This window comes from Grammomys surdaster, unplaced genomic scaffold, assembly GCF_004785775.1.
Source record: "Grammomys surdaster isolate TR1022 unplaced genomic scaffold, NIH_TR_1.0 363, whole genome shotgun sequence".
Classification (NCBI taxonomy): domain Eukaryota; kingdom Metazoa; phylum Chordata; class Mammalia; order Rodentia; family Muridae; genus Grammomys; species Grammomys surdaster.
The window spans coordinates 9237796-9245567 of record NW_021604782.1 but is presented as its reverse complement, the minus strand read 5'-3'; the positions used below and the strand labels follow the sequence as shown (position 1 = coordinate 9245567).

Here is a 7772-nt window from a genome sequence, read left to right as displayed (position 1 = left end):
ATATATATATATATATATATATATATATATATATATATATATATATAGAGAGAGAGAGAGAGAGAGAGAGAGAGAGAGAATATTCATGTTTGCCAGTTTCCCTCCCTGTGAAATGTTTATCCAGTGCCTTTAGCATATTCACAGAGTCATGAACTGTTGCCAGAAGCCACAACCCCTCAGGGAAGCCTATTCTCATGGCCAGTCTTTCTGTGACTTCTCATTTGGAGATTGCTAGCAGCCCTTTGTAAAAGCTGATAGATGATTTTTCTTGCTGGTGCTCTAAAGCCCAACCCTTTGGAATCACTTGCCCGAGAGACAAGAGCGCATGCTAGTTGGGGTGTGGTTCAAGTCTGGGGGTATCAGTGCTTGCTTGGAACCTCAGTCCTCAAAGCCCGATCTCTGCACTCTGAGGAGTCTTCCCAGGAATCTGTTATAATTAGTCAAGTTTGAGTCAGCCTCAAGAACTGGTAACAGCTAGACCTCCAGTGACAGAGGAGGACTGAGCTACAGTGGTTCTAGAGTGGGCGGATTCCAGTCAATTCTGAAGTAGAAAATGCAGTGTCCAGAGAAGCTCCTTCAGTGGCTCTTGAAAGTCACAGATAGATGAGAGAGAGACAGAGAGAGAGAGACAGAGAGACAGAGAGAGACAGAGACAGAGAGACAGAGACAGAGAGAGAGGCAGAGACAGAGAGAGACAGAGAGAGAGACTGAGACAGAGAAGGAAAGGGCATGGCTGTTCCTAGGTATGGTGGAAGAGGTTTACTGTAGATGAAAGAGAGAGCATAGCCAGAGGCAGGGACAGGGGTATTTGGGAGAGTCCAGAGTGGTCATGACCAGACCTGAGCTGTGCAATGTTGGGAGAGAGCGAGTGGAAGGGAGAGGAGAGACAAACAGAGCCAGGTGCAGCAACCAGGAGACACAAAGGTATAATGGATCCGCCAGTCAAACTGGTTGGATTCTATAGGGAAGAGCAGCCCAGCAGCCTGGGCTGAAGAGTTTAGGGTGGGGAGCGGGGTATGCCAGTCAGGAGGACCCTGTAACAGTAGGGACTAAAGGATGCGCTGAGAACCTGGGGGTCAGGTCTGCTTTGATCTGTGGTATAGGCACCTCAGCCATTTGGCCCGGGTTTGAACCTAATAATGGGAACTGCCATGAGGCAAGGTCTTCAGTAGCACAAGGTGAGGGTGATCGGAGACTAAGCAGAGACAGCCGAGACCCAGGTGGAGTAAGACTGGGGATCTACTGAGGGGCTTCTGAGCAGGCATGGGTCTCCTAGGGTCTGTTGAAAACTTAAGGGTGACTTTCCTATGCCTTTCGACTCCCCAAGTCTTGCATACAGTCCTGACTGGCAACAGCAACCTTGTCACTGGAAGTTCCTGAGTCAGTAGGCCATTGGGCTCTTGCTTCAGAAGAAATGGAAGCCTCAGCCCTAACTGAGAACAGAGAAGAACATGGGAGTCCTGCTGCTCAGGGGCTCTGCTCCCGAACTCCATGCCCCTCAAGTCTGCCTCACACCTTCATGCCTAGATATTGGTTCTTGCCCATTTCACAGTCCAGATTAGGTTTATTAGCCTTTCCCTAAGGCAGGAGCCTCTTTTGAAGAAAGCCACTGTTCCCAAGCTTCTTTGCTCTTGCTGTCCAGTGCCTGAGCCTGCCCTGGCCTCTGGCTTAAATGTGCAATCCCAGAAAGACTGCCTTCTCTCTGTGGGGAAGCACCCATTTGGCTTGCTTCTGCCTTAGGGTTTCCCCTAGGAATTTTTCCAAGTGGCATTGCAAAATAGTAGATTCACTGTGGAAAAAAAAGTAAGTGTGACATTTCCTCAAAAATTAAAAAGAAAATGACTACATGGTTCTGCGGTTCAACTTCTGGGCATTTGCCCCAAACAATTGAAAATGGCATCTTAAAAAGATAATTTTGTATCCCCAACCCCCATTCACAACAGCACTGCTCATGGAAGCCAAGGAGCATCACTGAAGAAATTCATCCACAGATGAAATATAAAGGCAGTGCATACCAGAGAGCGTAGTAGTTCAGCATTAAAAGGGAGGAGGGGCACCGTAGGGACACGCTTAGCACAAGCAATGGTCCAGAGTCAATCCTAGCTTGCTTGCTTTCTCTCGCTCCCATTCCCCCTCCTCTCTCCCACACGCTGTCGTTGTGGATGAACTTTAAGGACATGATGTTGAGGGAACATCCCACTGAAGTACAAAGTTGTCAAATTTAAAGAGACAGGGAATAGAGAGGTGCTTGCCAGGGCATGAGAAGAGGGGGGCATGGAGCATTAAAGTCTAATGGACATAGAGATTTACTTTTACAGGATGAAAGGAATCCTAAAAATGGCTACCAGGGTACTGGCACAACCCGGTGAATATTCCTACCACACTGCACTGCACTCTTAAAAATTATTAAAATGGTAATTTTTACATTATTTTATCATCATTAAAGTGTTATATATTCACCCTGATGTTGAGTGACAATGCTCAAGTGCAGTACAAATTATCAACAAAAAGATAGTATACCATTAAATGCAAAGTCTTGGATGACATAGACTCTTTCCTACTGGAGGAAGACATTCTAGTAAGCTTGATATGGTCCATCAGCCAGGATTTCAGAATGGATTAGAAAGGGGATAGGTTCTAAGCCTTATAAGGCAGCAGGTGATTAAAAATCAAAATCATGGGACTAGAAAGATGGCACAGGAGATGAGAGCCGTGTTACTCTTCCAGAGGACTTGGGTTCAGGTCCCAGCACCCACATTTGATGGCTCACAACTACCGGTAACTCTAGCACCAGGGGATCCAATATCCTCTTCTGGCCTCCATGGGCACCTGCATTCATGTGGCACACACACAGAGACACACATACATACATACAAATGAAAATAAATCTTATAAAAGTCAGTGTCATAGTAATGTCAGTTTTATGTGACAGGTTGCATAAGAGATTAAGGCAGTTAGTTCCATCTTCAGTTTCATAAGGTAGGGAACTGTTGACTGCAGGATGTACAACTGGATGATGGTCCTGACTGGTTATGAATACGGACTTTCAGGCGGGTACTTGGCTTCAAATCCTGGCATTGCTATTGCTGTCTGGACCAATGGCTTAACCATTTCGTCGGCTTTAGTTACCTCATAATGGGCTATTGTGGAAATTAAATAAGTATTTAATAAATAATGAAGTGTTTAGGACAGCACTTGACATGTGGAAGATGACACGCAGCAATTATTGTTATTAGCATAATTATGACAATTATGGCTATTAGGTTATTGAGTGACTGTACACAAAGCTAGCCTAGTAATGGCTGTGGTGACTCCCGCAGAGTTACTCGGCATCCAGAAGTCCTATGTCTTTTCCATACCCCGGCTGCTTACCCACGTTTGGAAGTCCAGTGAGAAGTCCTGCATTTATACTCACTCGATATTTTTTTTGAAGATTTATTTATTTATTTTATTTATGAGTACACTCTCGCTGTCTTCGGACACACCAGAATAGGGCATCAGATCTCATTACAGATGGTTGTGAGCCACCATGTGGTTGCTGGGATTTGAACTCAGACCTCTGGAAGAACAGTCAGTGCTCTTAACCGCTGAGCCATCTCTCCAGACCCCTCACTCAATATTTTTAAAGCTGTCTGTAGAGCAGGTGGGATGGCTGTCTCCACTGCTGTGTTCTATTGAGCAGCTTTGTCCATGGCTTGGGTAAAGGATGAGATTTTCTCACTAAGTTGACAGAGGTGAGGAAACGGAGGTCAAGGGCAGATTCCTAACTGACAAAGAAACCTTGCCAAGCTAGAATAAGTCAAAAATGCAGATGTCTCCACAGGTAAAATCATCTTAAAATTTGTCCTCAGGGCTGGAGAGATGGTTCATCAGTTAAGAGAACTGGTTGCTCTTGCAGAGGACCTAAGTTCAATTCCCAGCACCCACATGAAGGCTCAGAACCCTCTGTAACTCTAGTCCTAGGGGATCCGGTGCCCTCTCTGGCTTCCTCAGACCCCAGCCACACTCATGGTGCACATACACACATGCAGACAAACACTCACATAAAATTTAAAAAACAAACAAAGTTTTAAAATAAGAAATAAATTGATCTAGATTGGCTTTACTATTATAGTGTTTATATTTTATGAATCTTCTTATAACAAGTGCTCCTAGTTCTGAGGTCACTGTTCAACTGATTTTAGACCTCTTCTTTCTTTATGGTGTCTTTAATTTCCCTCACTTTTTGCAGTGTTGGGAAGTGAATCCAGGCCTCCTGTCTGCTAAGCGCATGCCCTGTCTCTGAGTGACCAGACCACGTCCCATCTTGACACTATTTATTCTGTGCTGATTCAATGCCTAGAGTATTTTCTCAGCTCTTCTTTTTTGGAAGAGAAATGTCAGTGGTGCAATTCCTGAAACCATTTGTATTCTGAACTGTCGTTCCGTTGCTTAACCAGAGCGTGATGTTTTGTTCCTTTCTCAGAACTCTAAATGTTACTCAGTTACTGGGAAGCTCTGTGTTCCAGACAGGAAGTCCTGGGTCAGGTTGAGTGATTGCTCACAGGTTACTCTTTTCTCAAGAAATTTCTTATTCTTTTATTTATGGATTTCAGAATGGCCTTCAGGTTTTGTTTTCCTTTTCTTTTAACAACTACCCCTTACATAATACCAATACACATGTATTTGTGTGTATGCTTCTGATGATACATCTTGAGTCCTGTATATGCAGGTCTGCCTGCCTGCCTGCCTATCTGTCTGTCTGTCTGTCTGCCTGCCTGACTGCCTGCCTGTCTGCCTTTCCTTCTCTCCATCTTTCCCGTCCTCCCTCAGGCTGGATATGAATCTACAGCCAAGGCTGTTCTGAAACTCACCAACTATCCCTGGCTGGTCATGAACCGGTGGTAAGCTACCTGCCTTAGCCTACCAGGTGCTAGGATTACAAGTATAAACCACCATTCCTCGTTTGTTTTTTCTCTTTTAAAACTAACTGTTTCATTAAGTGTCCTAAAACGTACCTACCTACTTAAACTGTACAATACAGTGGTGATACTATATTCATAGAATTCTATAATATCACCACTGATTTTTTGAAGATCTTCCATCTTCTCACCAAAGCCCATTGTCTTTACACCTCCCACTGACTAAGCATCCAGAAACCAACTTTTGTCTCTTTGTAGTTTGCCTCTTCTGGAGCCTGCTTTTGACTGTGGACATGGTACTTGGCCTTTTATGATGCTGGGGTTTTGAAGTAGTTCTATTAATTATATCAAAGACTGTTTTTTTTTTTCTGCCAGCTACATCATTGTCTTTCTTCCTGAAGGTAGAACTGGGTTCAGATAAGTGCCCTGTACCCAAGGCATAGAGAGACTGGGAGTGGGGCTGGGAGACCAGGAGCTACAGAGTGACCCAGCAGGAAGGGTGTGGAGTCATGAAGGCCAGGAGTAAGTTTCCTCTTTCAGCCAGTGTGCTGCCAGTGTGTTGTCTCTGTGAGAATGGCTTTCATCTGCAGCATTCATGCCTGTGACCTTAAAGCTCTGTTTGCATTTGAATGTATGAGCTGTGGCTGGTGTCTCCCTCACCTTGAGAGGAACTCTTACACAGCCTCTCCTTTATTATCTCAGTTCCTCTTCAACACTTGTTGGCTCTTTTTTGTCTGTCCCTGTAAGATTTTACTCTTTGTCTCTTGATTTCTGTCTCACATCAGCTTTTTCTTCTTCTTTTCTTTTTCTTTTTCTTTTTTAAATAATTTATTTATTTTTTCTCAAATCGTAGTTCATTCACACAGGGGTTATAAACACAGAAAGGCAGGATGTGGGGAAGGGGATGACACTGGAGTGTGGGTGTTCAGGGGGAATACAGATATCTTTCAGAACAGGGTATTGGCTGGGTGAAGGTTCAGGGGACAGGTCACTATGACTCTGTCTATGACTCACTTGTCCTTATCTAAGTTGGTATTGTCTGCCAAGGCTACCTATTTACAAGGTCTATGACTACTCGGGCTGGTAAATTTCCACAAAAGCTGCCTGTTTACAATAGCTTATAGCCATCTGTTTCAGTGTTTATCCGCAGAGACCCAAGACTTGGTGTTAGTATACATGTATGACAGGCCTATTGCTGATTTTAGGCCTATGGCTGATTTTAGGCCTTCAGTGTGTAATCAGGGCTGCCCCTGACATCTCCTCCCTTCTCTAAGTATAGAAGGGCTGTGGAGATTCTAATCTTTCGAAGGCAGGGATAGAGGCCTGACCTCCAGTAATTGAAGGGGACCTTGTAATGGCTCCGGTCCCCCTGTTGTTGTCCAGTGAGGCATGAGGGCCATACCCATCCCGTCACATCAGCTTTTTCACTGTGTTTTGGGAGGATTCCTCAGGTTGGGATTTGCAAACCCGTTTTTCAGCAGTGGCCTCTCTATTGTTTAATGCCTCTTTGAGTTTTTATTTTGGCATTCATATTTCGTTTTCAATTTACAAGATTTCATTGTTTTCCTAGAAATTCCCTTTTAAATTGATTTTAATTTGATGTATTATTTTCTTAGTTGCACTTATTTGAGCCCTTCAGTGTTCAGGGTATTTTGATTATTTATTGCTGCCAACCAGAAATCTCCCTCAAGTCTAGTGACCTAAAAGAGCAACTTCTGGGCCAAGGAAAAGGTTTCCTGGGTAAATGAAGACTAGAAGCCAGACCCCCCGAATCCATGTAAAGCCAGATGTGGTAGCTGTGATTCTAGCTCTCTTCTGGAGAGATGGGATCTGGAGACAGACGTGGACATATGAGCCTGTTTGCCTGGTGTATGCAGCAGAGAACAGAGAGACTGCCTCAGATGAGGTTTAAGGCACAAACGATATCTGAAGTTGTTCTCTGCCCACATGCATGTTATGTACATACCTACATTCATACACGTGAACATGTATACATTAACGTGCCTGTGTGTATGTGCACTGAGCAATTTGGTGTTTCCCACAACTTCTGGTTTGACTCTAATTCTTTCTATATTACCTATGGAATGAGAGACTGTGCGCGTACCCTGAACTGTGACCTAGATGACAAGCAAAAGGGTGTAACTGAATTGTTAAATTTGCACTGAGTTCCCTGTGGGTCTTGCTTCTAGCCACCTGGCAGAGCTCTCTGGATTCGTGAATGAAAACACACACACACACACACACACACACACACACACACAGAGCATTATTTTTAATATGCCTTACTAGCTCAATGATTGGGCACTCCTAAACCTCCCTCTGGCTAGCACATACTCCTCCACTCCCCTCTGGTATTTTTGAATTAATATTTGCTAAATCTATATTTTATCTCTGCTTCCCCAGACCCAAATGGGGGAGTGGTCCCTGGGGTCACTTTTCTGAATTCTTACATGTCGGCAGGCCTTTAAGTCTGATCTTTCTGCTTCCCCTCTGTCTCTCCTCTGCCTTTCTTGCCCAGGAATCCAAAAAGTCCCGCCTCTTCCACCCTGCCCAGCCATTGGCCATTGGCTCTTTATTGATCACTCAAAAAAACCAATTGGGGACAGGACCCTCAGCATCTGGACATGCAGATTCCTGTGATTTTTGGGAGCCAAATTAAGACAAAACATTAGAATCAATCCCCAACAAAAGGGGGCCTTTCACGTATTAGAACCTCCATTCTGACAAGTGGCCTTAGTTCTCTGAACATATTCTCCCTCCACATGGTAGTTCACCTTAGGACTTTTCCTTGAGGCCTCTGTAAGCACAATAGCCTAGATGCTCTTCTGGCATGGCCACAGCATTGGGGTGGGGTGGGGGGCGGGGGGGGGC

General features: G+C 44.5%; 1 protein-coding gene across 1 annotated transcript in view; it reads left to right on the top strand.

Moving 5' to 3' along the window:
- Susd1 (sushi domain containing 1) overlaps positions 1–7772 on the top strand; it is a 116442-nt gene that overhangs the window by 18113 nt on the left and 90557 nt on the right. The window lies entirely within an intron of this gene.